Source organism: Muntiacus reevesi, chromosome 20 (genome assembly GCF_963930625.1).
Source record: "Muntiacus reevesi chromosome 20, mMunRee1.1, whole genome shotgun sequence".
NCBI classification, from domain to species: domain Eukaryota; kingdom Metazoa; phylum Chordata; class Mammalia; order Artiodactyla; family Cervidae; genus Muntiacus; species Muntiacus reevesi.
The window spans coordinates 46,174,497-46,191,674 of NC_089268.1; the positions used below are offsets into that span (position 1 = coordinate 46,174,497).

The 17,178-nt window shown below is 43.2% G+C and overlaps 1 non-coding gene and 1 pseudogene across 1 annotated transcript; one reads left to right on the plus strand and one right to left on the minus strand.

Annotated features, from left to right (window-relative positions):
• Positions 1–12,581: 12,581 nt before the first annotated feature.
• LOC136152027 (small nucleolar RNA SNORA26) lies at positions 12,582–12,708 on the minus strand. Its single transcript, XR_010660183.1, has one exon. It is a non-coding gene; the product is annotated as a small nucleolar RNA SNORA26 (small nucleolar RNA).
• A 2,427-nt stretch (positions 12,709–15,135) lies between these two features.
• LOC136151952 (U2 spliceosomal RNA) lies at positions 15,136–15,216 on the plus strand (annotated as a pseudogene).
• Positions 15,217–17,178: the final 1,962 nt, after the last annotated feature.

Below are 17,178 nucleotides of genomic sequence, written 5' to 3' on the forward strand. Positions count from 1 at the left end.
AAACTTACAACATCATATGTTGAGATAAACAAGCCCCTCTAAAAACTTAAAATCAGGGGTACAAACTACTTGGCTGTAATGAAAAATTGAGATGCAGAAAATAAGATGTAGTCAAGAAACTAAAATTGGCTATAATCAAGTTCTTCAGTTGGAGCATAATGAATTAACTATGAATCAATTTCACTATTAACCAATTTGGAATTTTATTTTACTGGCTAGATTCTTACTGGGGGAATGTTAAGATTCTTTGGGAAATGCATTGACTCTCCCAGTCCAGAAAATGGCAAACTAGTGAACAACTTTCTAAAGTAAAGCCTGGAGGAAGTTTTTACTGATTTACTTTGCTTTCTGTGCCTTCCTCTGTAGATAAACAACATTCTCTTGCAACGAGACTCTCAGGTTTAAGCATCTATGATCCTATTTCACTTTCTACAGAGAAGTCACTTGTGTCCGACCAACAGACCACCAAGATCAACAGCGAAACAGAGGGACAATCCAGAAATTAGCACAAAGAGTAGGCATTAGGAGACCTAACTTCTGCCCTTGTTTCTGCCTATGCTTCATTTTCCACTTTAAAACATGAAGCAGATTTCACCTGGGTGCAGAGAAAAAAATATATAGTTTCCTATTTTTAAAACAACTTTGCATTTTTGAAAAAATGCAACCTAATAAACACACATACACGCACACATACATAATGCAAAAAAGATACCTAGGTATTGGTCCTATGGGGCACCTTTTATTGCAGCTGTTTGCTTCAAAAGCACGCCAAATTTTATTTAATTGTCCTATGTTTGCCAGAATATAATACTTTTAAAACTTTAAACTTAGTAAAAAAAAAGAATGTCCCCAAATCAGGCTTTGATTTTTATAAGTCACAACAAAAACTTTCCAGTCAGTAATACATGATTGTTTTCCTTGTTTCAGATAAACAGAGAACAAGAACACTGATTGAAATACAGACAAATAAAACCCACCATTAGTATGAAAATCTTTAATCAGATTTCATTTCAGTGTTTCCATTTGTGTGGCAATGTTATTAAAAAGCATCTTAATGACTTAAACGTACAAGCTGGAATGGTTGTAATATTATGGCTTTTGAAAGGGAATTACATCCTTACGGGTAATTTTCCACACCCCCCACACTCAAGATACCAGCTGACTTCAGAGCAGCTCTGTTCGATCTCTCCCAACAAAGTGAAAAGAGAGCAGAACCCAGAGCAATGAAAGAAATGACTCATCAAGTGAGTCAGGATGTGCCCAATATTATTCCTGGGGACGCCAAGACCAAATATGTCAATTTCTCAAAGACAAACCGCAGCGCAGGCCAGTCTTGGAGTTGAATCTTAGCCTACAGAGGCTGGGCCCTTTCCACTGCACCTGCTGGTCCTGATGCAATGATGTTGGCATCGGGAGAGAGAGGGGATGACTAGGGGAAAATCCAGCACTCGCTGTACTCTCCGAGTAATCCGTCCCCAGGCAGACTCTCCCAGAGGCCTCCAAGTTCCGCCAGGCTGTTTCGCAGAAGATGTGCTGTTCCTTCCCACCTCTCATCCGCTCCACGGCTACACCCTCACCCATCCCCTTCCAGGTGCACTCTGACTTCGGGAAAGTAAACAGATGACTTCATGCTGACCCATTTGGAAATTCCTGCTCTGTGTACTTGTGGCCTCTCTGACTCTTCTGATCAAGCAGGAAACACATCCTAATATCAGCAAAATCTCTCCTAATTTTCCCAAAAACCCCCTCCTCCCTCCAGACCCGCCACCACTGCTCACCTCTAGGAAGCTAATAATAAATACCCTGGCCTTCCGCTCTTATCTAGTGTGTGTTCTTTGAAATAATAACAGTGTTCACTCCCTCCTGTTCTGGGGAGGAAACCAGTGTAGTAAGCTTCCTGTGTCATCCACCAGCCAGGTCCTTGGGAGGCTTGGCGCCACGTTCTAGTCTTGAGGGGATATCTGTCTTGCTCTGGGATCCCTGCATTTTCTTAAAAATGATCTGTCATAAAATATTCTCCTTAAGAAAATCAAGATTTGGAAAAAACGAAATGTTGAGTCTCTCCTTTCGGCACCTTGAGCAACAGTCCATTTTGTGCAATCAGTTGTCCGATTCTATTCAGAGTGTCTAAATTTTTCTTTTTTAATTTATGGACCTATCATCTATCTGTTTATTACACGTCAGTGCTTATGTGCTCAGTCGCTCAGTTGTGTCCGGCTCTTTGTGACCCCGTGGACTGTAGCCCGCCAAGCTCCTCTGTTCATGGGGATTCTCCAGGCAAGAATACTGGGGTGGGTAGCCATTCCCTTCTCCTGGGGATCTTCCCAACCCAGGGATGGAACCCAGATCTCCCACATTGCAGGTTGACTCTTTACCGTCTGAGCCACGTCAGAGAACTCCAAGAAACCAAACAATTGTCAGAGCTCTAAAAGAATGTCAAAAGGAGCAACCATGGGGTAATGTTACAAAAAAAATAGAATTCTGAAGTTCTAGTTCAATGTTATTAGTATTAATACTTCTAAACATTCTCCAACATTAGTACGTAATGCTGGAATTACAAGCTCTTGCTTCCCTGTTGGCTCAGGTGGTAAAGAATCCGCCTGCAATGCAGGAGACCCAGGTTTGATCCCTGGGTCGGGAAGATCCCCTGGAGAACGAAATGCCTACCCAACTCCAGTATTCTTGCCTGGAGAATCCCATGGACAGAGGAGTCTGGTGGGCTACAGTCCATGGGGTCACAAAGAGTTGAACATGACTTTATGACTAAACCAAGGGTCCAAAGACTGCATATTACTAATATGTGCTTGAAATGTCAGCAATGAAATTAATTTGACTGGTATTAAAAATGTTGGTGCTAATTGTAGCCTCAGTAAGCACCATACGTTTTATTAGCACAAACCACACTGTTGTACAATTATTATTTATATGTAATGTAATCATCCTATCAATTTGCCAGAATTTCTTCTTTTCTGCAGTTTTTTTTTTCTATTACCTATGAATATCAATACTGTAGCTGAATAGTAAGCAAACTAACACTTTTGAGAACGATAAATAACTCATGAGGAGAGTATGTGTCTTCAGTTTTAAATGGTGGGCTTTATGCTCTAGGTGTAAAAACATGCTAGAAATAGCAACTTTCAACTTTTAAAATTATAGGGTTTTGAAACTGATTTTGGAGAATAGTTGCTTTTAGACCTTGACGAGAGGAACCAACATACAAGGTATTGATGGAAAATGATCTGAGCCGTATTGTATAGTGCACAACGTTCTAGGCTCTCTTCCCACCATCTGGCAGGATTAGATGGAGTGAGTTGCAGAACTTCCTCTAAACAAGTCTCTTAACAGTTCTGCCAGGGGACTAAGGCTCGAGGAGAGGACGTACGCTGCCAGGAAGACTGTAGAAGGGACGTGAGTTCTAATGAGTACAAGGAAGCTGGGTTACAGATTCCTTTCTTGGGCTTCTTTTCAATAAGACACAGTGTTCAAGGGTAGAAACGTCTAATAAAAGGAATTTTGAGTTTTGTTGAGATCCTGAAGGCCTTTTTATGAACTTCAAACAAAAAGAAACACTGTGTCGTTGAGAAGTAGAAAATACAGTGTTCCAGGATCTAGCCTGAGGACACCTGTTACCAGAAAGTGCCCAGGTGTTTGACTTCAGGACAAATATCTAGGCGTGACAGAGTCCAGTGACCCTACTGGGCGGTGGTGAACATTTCACAGCTCTTACAATTCGGTGTGTGCGTGCTCCGTGTCCGATTCTTTGTGACTCCAGGGACTGAAGCCCGCCAGGCTCCTCGGTCTGTGAAATGTTCCAGGCAGGAATACTGGAGTGGGTTGCTATTTCCTACTCCAGGGGATCTTGCCGACCCAGGGATCAAACCTCTCTAGTGTCTCCTGCAGTGACGGGTGGATTCTTTACCAACTGCACCACCTGGGAAGCACCTCTTACAACGCAGTAGTTTCTCTTATTCAGGTATGTACTGATTTGAAGGGAAATGTAGAATTTTTTTTATAGAGGGGGCTGTAATGCTCACCAGTGGAGCAGTGGTTACTCTTTATGATAGAACTCAGTAACTATTGGGGTAAAACTGGAAGGAGCCTTAAATGTTGCTATTCTCTATTTTGACCTTTCTGAAAGTAGGTGATAATGGTTTAATCACCATTAATTAACTCACCTTGTAGAAATAGAGCTCTCACAGTAAATAATTATTATTTCTGTAACAACAAACAGATAAAAAGTCAGAATACAGGGAGCTGTTTATACTATTTCCTACTTGCAAAGCTCTTTCTCTTTCTACCTTCCCATCCATATATGGTTGGACACAAAGTCAACTTTTACTTTTCCATGCTGAAGGAATTGTCCATCCAGGTTTCAGTAACTGTCTCTATTCTCTTGTCTCCAACAAGTCAGGGAGCATCTTTTTTTTCTCAGATTTTTTGTGTGTGTGATGTTGACCATTTTTATTGAGTTTGCTACAATATTGCTTCTGTTGTTTATGTTCTGGTCTTTTGACTTAGAGGCCTGTGGAATGTTAGCTCCCGACTAGGGATTGAACCTCACACCCCCTGCATTGGAAGACGAAGTCCCTACTGGACCGCCAGTGAAGCCCCCGTGAGCATCTTAGCGCCAACAGGAGGACTTAGAGATGACAGCCAGACTGGACACAGAGGTTGCTTGCCGATTTCCATTTGAACACTGCTTCTCGGAGGGGTCTGCTATAGATAAACACAGGACCTCTCTGTTGGTGGGGTGGAAAAGAGAAACATTTATTTGAAAAGTGGATATCTATTATTTACGTGTACCTCAAAGAGTGGACTCATTGGAAGAGACCCTGATGTGCTGGGAAAGACTGAGGGCAAGAGGAGAAGGGGGCGGCCGAGGATGAGATGGTTAGATAGCATCATTGACTCGATGGATGTGAGTTTGAGCATATTCTAGGAGACAGTGAAGGAGAGGGAAGACTGGCGTGCTGCAGTCCCTGGGGTGGCCAAGAGTCAGACACGGCTAAATGACTGAAGAACAACAGCAAAGTTAAGAGAATTTACTACTTATGTCTATCAGGTTTACATTTACATGTATGTGACATATACACACATATTTTATTAAGGCAGAATTTTATTAAGGATTAATTCGTTTTTTTTTTAAATGCAATATAATGTCCATTGCCTTAATGACCTAAATTATACATCACTTGCAACCAAATCTGAATATCAATTCATCCCAGCTTCATTGAGCTAGGTGCAAAAATTTGCATTTTTCAATTCAGTTTCCCTCTGGTGGGCCAAAGATCTTTAGTTGAGAAAAAGGCAGAAAAAAAAAGATAAGATCCTCCTTATCAGATTGAACAAATTCTCTGAGTCAAGCTGGAAAATGCCTCCCGGTGCTGTCAGAATCAAATGGAAACAAGTATTACATAAAGGCTAAAAAATCTTCTGAAAATTACTGCAGCATACCCACTGCATTCTTAGATATAGATTGCAGAAACCGTCAGAATCCACGGGTATGGAATAAAAGCTAAAATAGCTCATCAAACGAAATATTTAAATATGTACGTAAAAATTCAACCTACTGTTTTTTATCTGCATTCAACTCTAAATGTGACATCTAATCCATGAATTTCATGTTTAGAGGCTGGAAATAAAGAGAGACTTTAAGCTCTTTAAGTTTTAAAGTTTGAATTGTGGTTTCTTTTTGAAAATCTTAAAAATTCACCAATTCTTCAAGAGATACAAAGGTATACTATTATGCTGGTTAATTTGTGTTTTGCAGTAGCTCTGTTCTTTATGAGTGTATTTATTAAAGTGCTTCTGTATGTTAATAAGGAAATTCTTTCTAGTCTAACTATTCCTCTGAAAGATACATTTAAAAAAAAGGACATTTGCTCTCTCTCTCTTATTTTCATCCTATTAGTTTGGTGAGTATATTCCTTTCCTAAATAAAGAAAGACAGAGACTGGCATAGGACTTGATAAACTTCTTTGAAAAATAAATTGGGAAACTTCAAAACAGATGTATGCAGCATTCTAACCCATTTTTCTGTTTGCTTTTTCTTTTTTTAAAATTCATTTATTTAAAAAAATTTTATGCATTTAAAAATTGAAGTATAGTTAATTTTTCATGTTGTGTAACCCATGTTTTTAAATTAAGACTACCTGGAAGCAGAAAGAGCTTGAAATACACACACTCCCTTCTAATGAACCGGGCATTTTCACTCCTGCATGTTTCATCTCCTCCCCACCCAAGAAAGCACATCGTTGGCTCACTCCATCAGACCTCTCCTTATTAGGAGCCTCTCTTCCTTTCTGACATTACCTAACTCCATTGTGTGCCCAAGTGAAACGCCTCCGTTCTGTGGAACCAGGAGAGGAGTGGGTGAGAGGGAAGGAGGGGCCCTGGTTTCTTCGTGAGCTGTCTTTCTGAGTTAGTTGGCAAGTTGCAGCTCAGTTACCACATTTATCACCGTGGCCTGTCTTGTTCTGAGTTATTCATGCGTCTGTTCCTTCACCTGGCAGGGTTGTGTTGAGCTGAACTGAAGTCAGTAGTCCTGGCTGGATCTATCTCTGGATCGACGGCTTTCCTTGTCCAGAGTCACTCCCTGAAAGTTGATGAAAACTCATCCCATCCTCAAAACAGACGAGGGAATTCTTGGGCCAATGGGCTTGGGAGCTAAGAGTGAGAGAAGTAACCTCCCTGGAAGAAAAATTTCTGCTCTAGATCAGAACACGCTGGTTTGAGGATCAGCCATAGCCATAGCCCTTTTTGCCTAGATTTCTTCCTGCAAGAAATCTACCCCTGTAGGCATCCTGACCTCACGTGGATTTCTCAAACCTAATTTAGATCAGGGTGTGAGTAGCGAAGAGAGTTCAAAAAAGAGGCCCCTGAGGCTTTCGGAAACTTTCTATTTTTAGGATGTCAACTTTGATGTTTCCTGGAGTCTTGAGCCAAGCCAGCCTTGGAACAAGGAGCCAGTGTGGAATGGGGTGAGGGGCAGGCTCAAATGCCAGGTCTCGTGCCGACCAGTTGTGTAACCTTGTGGTCTAACTTCTCAGTGCCTCAGTTTCCTTATCTGACACGTGAATATTATAATAGTTTCCGTCTGGTGCGGGCTTCGTAGGTGGCGCAGTGGTAAAGAATCTGCCTGCCAATGCAGGAGTCTCAGGTTTGATCCCTAAGTGGGGAAGATCCCCTGGAGAGGGAAAGGGCAACCTGCTCCAGTTTTCCTGCCTGGGAAATTCCATGGACCGAGGAGCCTGGAGGGTCTCAAAGAGTCTGACACCGCTGAGCAGCTGAGCACGAGCTTCCGTCTGGTAGGGTTGTCATGAGGATTAAATGAGTTAATACACATCAGAAGTTTAAAACAGTGACTGACCTCAAAGAAGCATGTGATTTTAATCTAATTGCGTTTATTACTCTGAGGGGTTATTTGCTTTCAAAGGTTTTTTTTACTTTTCCTTCGATTCTAAGAGGTTGATCAAATGCTTAAAAGCCTCATGTCCCCTTGTTTCTCAGGCAAAAAGACACTAACAAGTCATGAGAGGAAATGAAGGGACCAAAAAATACAGTCCCTTCACAATAGTGTGTGTGGGAACCTCTGTTTCTAATGACCTAAGAACACCTTGGTTCTTCCCCTGTCTGTTTTGAATTTCTAAAAAAAAAAAAAGCTGAAACAGACTCTTTTCTCAAAATTATTATGTGGCCTTATTGTGTCTTTGGGAACTGCATTCAGGGGACAAATTGAGAAGCTGTAGCAGCAGCTTATTAAGGAAAGCCCCTTTTACATAGCTGGATAATGTAAAAAAACAAACCTGAGACATGTGTTATTTGTCTTTTCATATGCCCACCCGAATTGGAGAGTTTAAATAGGGGAAAAAAATTTATGCATGTACACACCTGTGTAGGTGTGCACACACACACACACTTTGAAATGGTAAGGACAATAGTGAGACATTTAAAAGACAGAAGGAAAAGTTTCCAAGTTTAAGTGACTCACCAGACGGCCACACGATGGAGAGGAAGAAGTGTACTCAGCCACTTTGTTGAATTGTTTCCCAGGTGACTCAGTGGTAAAGACTCTGCCTCCCAATCAATGCAGGAGACGCAGGAGACACAGGAGACATGGGTTTGATCCCTGGGTTGGGAAGATTCCCTGGAGGAGGAAATGGCAACACACTCCAGTATTCTTGTCTGGCAAATCCCATGGAGAGGAGCCTGGCGGGATACAGTCCATGGGGTCACAAAGAGCTGGACACGACTGAGCGACTTAGCATGCACTTGGATGATTTATCTCCAGATGTATACTTTTCTTTTACAAAATCAGGAGAATCACTGTGAAAGACTCCAAGCAACTTTATTTAACAACCCAGCTTCCTGGATCATGCTCTTTGAGCACTCTCAGCAGGCTGGGACTTCCTGCCAAAGGTTTGGTGCCAAAGGTTTGGGCACCATGGTCTTCATCTGTAGAAGGACAAGAGCATTATCTTTGGGACAATGACATGGGACCAGAAGAGACTTTGAACCTGTCCTCAGCTGATGGTCTGATCCTGGGCCATGCAAACCGCCTCGCTCTGTGCCTTACAAACAAAGACATTGGGCTAAGACATTAACCTTAAATGTCCTTCTACATCTGAGACAGAAATAGGAGAGGTGAGTTTACTTCAAAGACCTTGGGCAAATCCCACAGGGTAAGATGTTTTTGTGCTCTGCCCAACTTTTTTCTTTTGCTTGTTTTTCATCATCTCATCATGTTATTCCCTATCCTGTGAGATGGATCAGTCAAGTGGGAGAATGATTGAATAAACCAAGCCATCATTTGTGTATTTTTCCTTGAGCGTAGCTGTTGGATAGCTCTTATGGGTGAGGGGGTTTAGCCGAGTGATGGTTTTCCAGTATTCATGTACGGATGTGAGAGTCGGACTATAAAGAAAGCTGAGCACTGAAGAATTGATGCTTTTGAACTGTGGTGTTGGAGAAGACTCTTGAGAGTCCCTTGGACTGCAAGGAGACCAAACCAGTCCATCCTAGAGGAGATCAGTCCTGAATATTCATTGGAAGGACTGATGCTGCAACGGAAACTCCAGTACTTTGGCCACCTGATGCGAAAAACTGACTCGTTGGAAAAGACCCTGATGCTGGGAAAGATTGAAGGCAGGAGGAGAAGGGGGCAACAGAGGATGAGATGGTTGGATGGCATCACCGACTAGATGGACCCGAATTTGAGCAAGCTCTGGGAGTTGGTGATGGACAGGGAGGCCTGGCGTCCTGCAGTCCGTGGGGTCATGAAGAGTTGGACATGACTGAGCGACTGATTTGAACTGAACTCTTTGTGTATTTCCTTCTTTTAGTCTCTCTGATCCCATTCCCCTTAGCAGTGGAGAATGAAGAATCGCTCATGATTCAAGTTGTATGTGTCTTTTTATTACACAGCAAAAACATATACTATAAGTACTGAAAATGAACGTAGAGACAAATGATGCTTTCTGAGTTGTTTATATGTATAATAACAGAAGAGAACTGCATATATGGATAGTATTTTCTTAAATCATCTTTTTTTTCCCCCCTGTAGGGGAGAATACACACAGTCACCTCCCCTCCGTTGCTAATGAATTAAAGCTGAAAAGCATGTTGAAGGATGAAGTTGTCAGTAAATGATAAATAATTGACTCATGATGACACTGGGCTTCTCCGTTCATAATGGCTATTATTCTTGCAGGAGGGGCTCGTTAGTTCCTAGGTGTGGTCTTCCTTCCCGGGCCAGATCAGTTTATCAGAGACCAAATAAATGCAGACGAAATAATTAGAGATGTGCAAAGAGCGGAGCACCCACTCTTCCCATTTGAAAGAAAACGACTCACTTTTCCTTGGCAGCCACACCTTCTAATTACTTGCAAATGTTTAAGACTCATTATCTTCAAAGTTTGGAGAAAGACAGAAAAAGGAGGGGATTTGGGGGGGGGGGGGCACGCTGATAGTGGATCAAAGGCCCTAGTTCCCCAGTGGCTGGCTTTGTTTCGGGCGACTCGGAGCCTCAAGGCGGAGTGGATGAGTTGACAGCTCTTTGGCAGTCGGGCAGCCCGGAGGAGGGCAGCTTCTGTTCAGCCCCACCGCCTGCGACCCGCCCCCTTTACCCATCTCCTTGGACGCGACATGTTGAGCAAGAGGTGGTGATGTGGTGCGGTTGGGGAGAGAAGCCTCGGAGTTTTCCAGAACCGAGGTGGTTAAATACTGCCCCCTTTCTTTCCTTGCATCACCTCTGGGCCGGCTCACCTCCTGGTAGGCTTGAGGCCAACTCCAGTCTCTTCAGACCTTCTCCCTGTGGGTGCCTTTGGGCCCAAGGTCCTTGCCACAGGGCCTCAAGCCCACGAGTGTGCGTGCTCAGCCGCTAAGTCGTGTCCATCTCTTTGCAGCCTCATGGGCTGCAGCCCGCCAGGCTCCTCTGTCCACGGGACTTCCCAGGCAGAAATACTGGAGTGGGTTGCCGTTTCCTCCTCCAGGTGATCTTCCCGACCCAGGGATCGAACTCGCGTTTCCCGTAGCTCCTGCACTGACAAGCAGTTTCTTTACCACCAAGCCACCAGGGAATACCCCAAGCCCACTAGAGCCGCTGGGAATTTTTGCTCACACTGCTGAAAGACTCAGGGCCTCCGTATGTGTCTGTGTAGGCATTTTATGTAAATTCTGCAAAGGATACGCTCTTCCTAGTGTCTCCTTGTTGAGGGTTCAGCAAACAGGAGACAGAGCAAGACTTTAAAAAGGGAGAGTGTTCAAACGAGCATGATGAAATCACTTAAGCCCAGGGACTTTCAGCGTGTCATCTCCATAAAATATCTGAATGCTGGGTTTAGAGTGAGGTGGATTGACATGGTGTACTGAGTCTCCTGTCAAATCTTTCTCAGATGCACAATCAAGCTGAGACATTAGTTTTTCTTTCTTCTATTTCCTCTTCTTCCTGCATCTTGAAAGACTATATTCTTAAGAAGGGGAGCTTTTACAGTCTTAGGGATGCAGGCATAAATAAGCTAACTTTCTCTTTCCTTCTTCCTGAACGCCACCTTAAAGGTATATCTTTAAATCTCCCTAAAGGATTTTTTTATTTTTGGGTTTCCCTGGTGCGCCAGTTGGTAAAGAACCTGCCTGCAATTCAGGAGATTCAGGTTTGATCCCTGGATCAAGAAGATCCCCTGGAGAAGGAGGTGGCAACCCACTCCAGTATGCTTGCCTGGGAAATCCTGTGGACAGAGGAGCCTGGTGGGCTACAGTCCCCGGGGTCACAAGAGTCGACATGACTTAGAGACCAAACAATCACCACCACCACCAAAGGATTTGGACCTTTGGACAAGGTATTGTGGACATTTCTTTGACTCTGGTGGCCCATATAACCATGGAAACGTCTCTGGAGGTTTCATGAATGTATTAAGGCTTCCTGAGATGAAGAAAGCAGGCACTCTGGGCCGGAGTTAATTCAATACAGTGCTTCTTTCCTGGCCTTTCTATTTCTTTGTTTTTCCATCGTTCTTTCCCTCCTTCCCTCTCTCTTTCCTTCCTGTGCTTCCAGTACCAAGCATCTCTTTCCACTTATAAGTGGTTTAAGGAAATATTTTCTCAGTTGTTCAAATAAATCCTGGTGATGACTCTTCCTACCTTCTATTCTTCAGAAGGAATAATAAGAATTAGAAGACACTGTAAAATTGTGAATTAACTTAGAAATATTTCCAAGAATTTTCCTCTGTCTCAGGAATTTTTGCACTCAAGGTTATCCTGTGAAAGCTGCCATGTCGCCACTTAAGGCTCAGTCAGCCATATCAGCTAGAAGATGCTCTAATTAACCAAACAGTACCTCTATGCCTTTGAATTTTTATGCTACTTTAAACCCTTTAACATGGGCTGGATTTTTAAACTTCTTCTCTCTTAAAGTTTAAAAACATTTTTAGTATCTGTTAAGTGTTCATGTTGTGCTCAGCACTTAGCCAGTGCTATAAATGTTGCAGTATATGAGAACCAGATGATACCCACGCTCTGTCAAAGGTTTCGGCATTCTAAAGGACAGCAAGAGACTCAGCTTTTGTGTGTGTGTATACAGGTAAATACAATATCATATAGGCTTCCCTGGTAACTCAGTGGTAAAGAATCTGCCTGCCAATGCAGGAGAGGTAGGTTCGATCCCTGGGTTGGGAAGATCCCCTGGAGAAGGATATGGCTACCCACTCCAGTATTTTTGCCTGGAGAATCCCAGGGACAGAGGAGCCTGGTGGGCTACAGTCCATGGGGTCACAAAGAGTCAGACACGACTGAGTTACTAATATTTTCACTTTATATATATATAAATGTTTATATACACACACACACCTATATGCTTTAAACCAACTGCACATGTACGCACACAAAAGACATATCCACAGTTGTCCTTCCAAATTCTGAAGTCCTTAAGACCATAAGGAAAATATATGGTTGAGGAGCTGAAGTCAAAAGTGACTTTTTTTTTTAAGTTTATTTATTTATTTTTTGAAGGTCAAGTTTAAATTTAATGACTTTGGTATTAACTATACACATACTAGTAAGTGCTAAGACTTAAAATCTTCCGGTTCAGTTGTGACTCCAGACAGGATTCAGAGAGGAGTTCTAAAAATCTCTTTTTCTGGGTTTTATGGAGACTTTCTTTACCCTCCTGCCTTAGCCTCTTAAGGCACTGCAAAAGTGACTTTTAAAATGCTCTGAATTTCATTGATATAAATAATAAGTACAATACCAACTGTGACACTGTGATTTGACACAAGCAAGAAACAATTGATCTTTGTCCCTGTTTTTGGCACAAATGAGTGAAAGTCGCTCAGTCGTGTCCAACTCTTTGTGACCCCATGGACTATACAGTCCCTGGAATTCTCCAGGCCAGAATACTGGAGTGGGCAGCCTTCCCCTTCTCCAGTGGATCTTCCCAACCCAGGAATCGAACCCAGGTCTCTTGCATTGCAGGCAGACTCTACCAGCTGAGCCGCTAGGGAAGCCCTAGGTTTTGGCACAGAGCTCCTAAAACCTTGGGAATTTCCTCAGCCTTGAGAGAGGGAGGATAAAGGTGCCTTTTTTATGTTAATGAGGTGGAACTGGGAGCGGGGTGGGGGAGAGCACCTGGGTATCTCAGGAGGGGCTGGCTGCCTGGGGAGCCAGCCAGGTGATGAGAAGCTAGAACTTTCAGTCCCTTCCCCAACCTCCTGGGAGGAGACAGGGGCTGGAGATTGAATTGAGGGCCAGTGGTCAGTGACTTAATCAGCCACACCTCTGTAATAAAGCCTTTATAAAACCCCCACAGGGGAGAGTTCAGAGAGCATCCAGGATGGCGAACACGTGGAGTTTTGGGGAGACTGGCGGGCTTGGAGAAGGCAGGGAAATTCTGTGCCCTTGCCCCACGCATGCATGCTAAGTCGCTTCAGTCATGTGTGAGATTTTGTGACCCCATGGGCTGTAGCCCACCAGGCTCCTCTGTCCATGGGACTCTCCAGGCAAGAATATTGGAGTGGGTTGCCATGCCCTCCTCCAGGGAATCTCCCCTACCCAGGGATTGAACCCACGTCTCTTATGTCTCCTGCACTGGCAGGCGGGTTCTTTACCACTAGCGCCACCTGGGAAGCCCTGCCTTTGCCCCATATCTTGCCCTATTTAAGTTTTCAATCAGGCTGTTCCTGAGTTATATCCTTTGATAATAAATGGGTGATCTAGTGAGTAAAATGTTTCTGAGTTCTGTGAGCCACGTTAGCAAATTAATTGAACCCCAGAAGGTGGTTTTGATAACTTCTGACTTACAGCCAGTGGGTCAGCAGCATAGGTAATAACCTAAACTTGTAACCAGAATCTAAAGTGGGGAAAGCCCTGTGGGACTGAGGCCTTACAGCCTGAAATCTGATGCTACCTCTGAGTAAACAGTGTCCGAAGTGAGTTGAATTGTAGGCCACTCACTCAGTAGGTCTTGGAGCATCACCTGCTAGTGTGAGGATCGCCTTACCACCCCCCACACACTGTAAGAGGTGACCGGAACTTGAGTAACACCAAAAAAATCCCAAAACGATATTTTATGATGGGGTGAGTAGTTCTTGTCATTTCATTTGCCATCCTTTGCTCACCTGGAAACTTTTCAGCAACTCTCTTCACTAAATTTTTAATGAATTACAGCTTAGCAAATCATTTAGCATTGTTGAAGTTAGACAACTTTTGTCTGGTCCTCCATCCACATGTTCAATGTCATCCTGATTTTAGATATCTTGCCTCAGAACCTCTTTTAGGATCCTAATGAAATCTTGGGGATATCCAGCTTGGGAGATCTCACACCATAACTTGAGTCATTTACCCCTCTACACACTTCTCAGCTATCTTCCCCTGAAGTTATGGAGAGATGCTTATAGTCCAAAGTCTTTCCATCTTCTTCTTGATCCTCCCTACGACTTCATTATGAAATCCAGCACTCCTACTCAGCCCTCTTCATTACTTTCCTGTTGTGACTTCTGCAGTTTTTTAGTAATCAGGTCTAACAGGATTGCTTCGCAAATTCATATACTAAAACCAAGAAGATAAAAAGAAGTAAAAAAATATTTTTCTTTTTGCTAGAACTTTATATGGAAGGGCTGTTGTCTTCATTAATTAATGATTGATATTTAGTAAGTTATATGAAACTTTGGGCTTCCCAGGTGGCACAATCATCAAGAATCCCCCCGCTAATGCAGGAGACACAAGAGATGTGGGTTCTATCCCTGGGTTGGGAAGATCCCCTGGAGAAGCAAATGGCAACCTGCTCTGATATTCTTGCTTGGGAAAGTCCCATGGACAGAGGACCCTGGTGGGCTACAGTTCATGGGGTTACAAAGAGTTGGACATGACTCAGAGATTGAGCACGTACACATATGCACACATGAAAGCCTTTATGTCGTGTTTTGGTGTTTATAAAACATCTTAAGAACCTAAGTCTTATCTCATGTTAATTATTTAGTTAATTACTTAGTCGTTTACCAAATATTTACTGAAGACCACCCATATGCCAGACACACTGAACCCTGCAGGGAGAAGGTGAGAAGACACGGCCCCCGGCTACGTGAAGCTGTGTCAGCCCCCATGCTAAATGCGTTGGACTCATCCTCCCTTTATCTTTGTAACGACATCACTTCTCGGCCTTTTGGCTAAGATCAAGTGTAGTATCTTTGTAACGACAGTCTGCCCGCTTAGTAAGGAGGACCCTGAGGCCAAGAGGCACTGTTATGAGTCAAGCTGGATGCAGTCTGACTGATGCCAAAGTCATTTACTTTAAGCATTAAATGGTACCACTTTCACCTCCTCTCAGTATGTGGAAGAGAGGTAGGATGACCCCAGAGGTAACCACAGAAGGGCAGGCGTTGGACTGACCGTATGGTCGTCAGGCCTGTAAAGAGCCCCCTGATAATCACCACCTGTATGCACCTTGTGTGATCCCCTCCCCTTGAGTGGGCAGAGAACCCGTGAATATGATGAGCTGTCACTCTGGTGGTTAGGTTACATTATATGGATGATATGTCAAAAGTGAAGATATTTTATAAATCAGTTTTCTTGAGTTCATCAGCTGGGTCAGCCTCACTGCATCAGTTGAGGCCTTAGGAGCAGGGGCTATCTGATGTCAACAGCCATGATATGAAAGAGCCTGGGAGCAGGAGGCATCTAGGAGCTGAAAGCAACCTACAGCCAACAGTCAGTAGCGAAGAGCTGGAGACCTCAGTCCTGTACCCACCAGGTGATAAATTCTGCCCGCCAGCAGTGAGCTTGGAAGAGGGTGCTGGAAGAGAGAAATTCAGATGAGATCCAGCCCTGTGAACAATTCAATCTTCTCCTAATGAAACCACCTTTCCGATCCACAGAAATAGTGAGATAATATATTTTTGATGTTTTAAGCTGATGAGTTTATAATAATTTGTTACACAGCAGAAGAAAATAAAACAGGAAAGAAACATTGAGATGGCATGTAGATCAAAAGTTATCTCAACAAAAATCAAGAAAACTGATTAAACATGTGTATTTCAACTCTATTTTCTCTCTCCCTCTCCCTATTTCTTGGGGCTTCCCAGGTGGTGTTAATGTAAAGAACTCGCCTGCCAATGCAAGAGACATAAGAGACATGGGTTCAATCCCTGAGTAGGGAAGATCCTCTGCAGGAGGTCATGGCAACCCATTCCAGTATTCTTGCCTTAAAAGTTCCATGGACAGAGGAGCGTGGAGGGCTACAGTCCGTAGGATCACAGAGTCAGACACGACTAAAGTCATTAGCACACATGCACACTCTCTCTAAGTCACTGTGATTTAGTTCTCCTAAAATGTGTTCACTGACTTGGGATTTATTCCTTTGATATCACTTGACATGTTCATTTATTGTGAACTTGGACCCAATTTGTTTAACTCTTTAAAAATTAGCACTGGGAAGGAGTTTCTCCAGTGGCTCCATACCTTTTTGTTATTATTGTTCTGTTGCTCAGTTGTGTCTGACTCTTTGCCAACCCATGGACTACAGCACATCAGGCTCCTCTGTCCTCCACTATCTCCCGGAGTTTGCTCTTGTCTGTTGAGTTGGTGATGCCATTCAACCATCTCATCCTCTGTCGCCCCCTTTTCCTCCCGCCTTCAATCTTTCCCAGCATCAGGGGTCTTTTCTGATGAGTCAGCTCTTTGCATCAGGTGGCCAAATTATTGAAGCTTCAGTTTCAGCGTCAGTCCTTTCAATGAATATTCAGGGTTGATTTCCTTTAGCATTGACTGGTTTGGTTTCCTTGCTGTCCAAGGGACTTCTCTAGTACCACAGTTCAAAAGCATCAATTCTTCCATGCCCTTTAAAGTGAGGCAAAATTTGCTAGGATAGAAATTTTACTAGAATGTAAATCCCACAAGGACGTAGGCCTCGTGATGGCAAAGATTCTTGTCTGGCCCACAGTCAGTACTAAATAAATATTTGTTTAACCCAATGATTCCTAGAAACCCATTGCTATACCTGAACCCTCTGTTACCATTTGCTGAAGATTTATTGATCAAATGCTAGTTTCAAAATCTGAACTCTTTACCTGCCCACCAGCAACCACTTCTGTTTGAAGCATTCCTCCAATCCTTTGCTTTTCATAAGTTTTCTAGGTCACACATTCAAAAATCTTTTGCAAAAGACCCTTCAGCATCCATTGCTGAATTTAA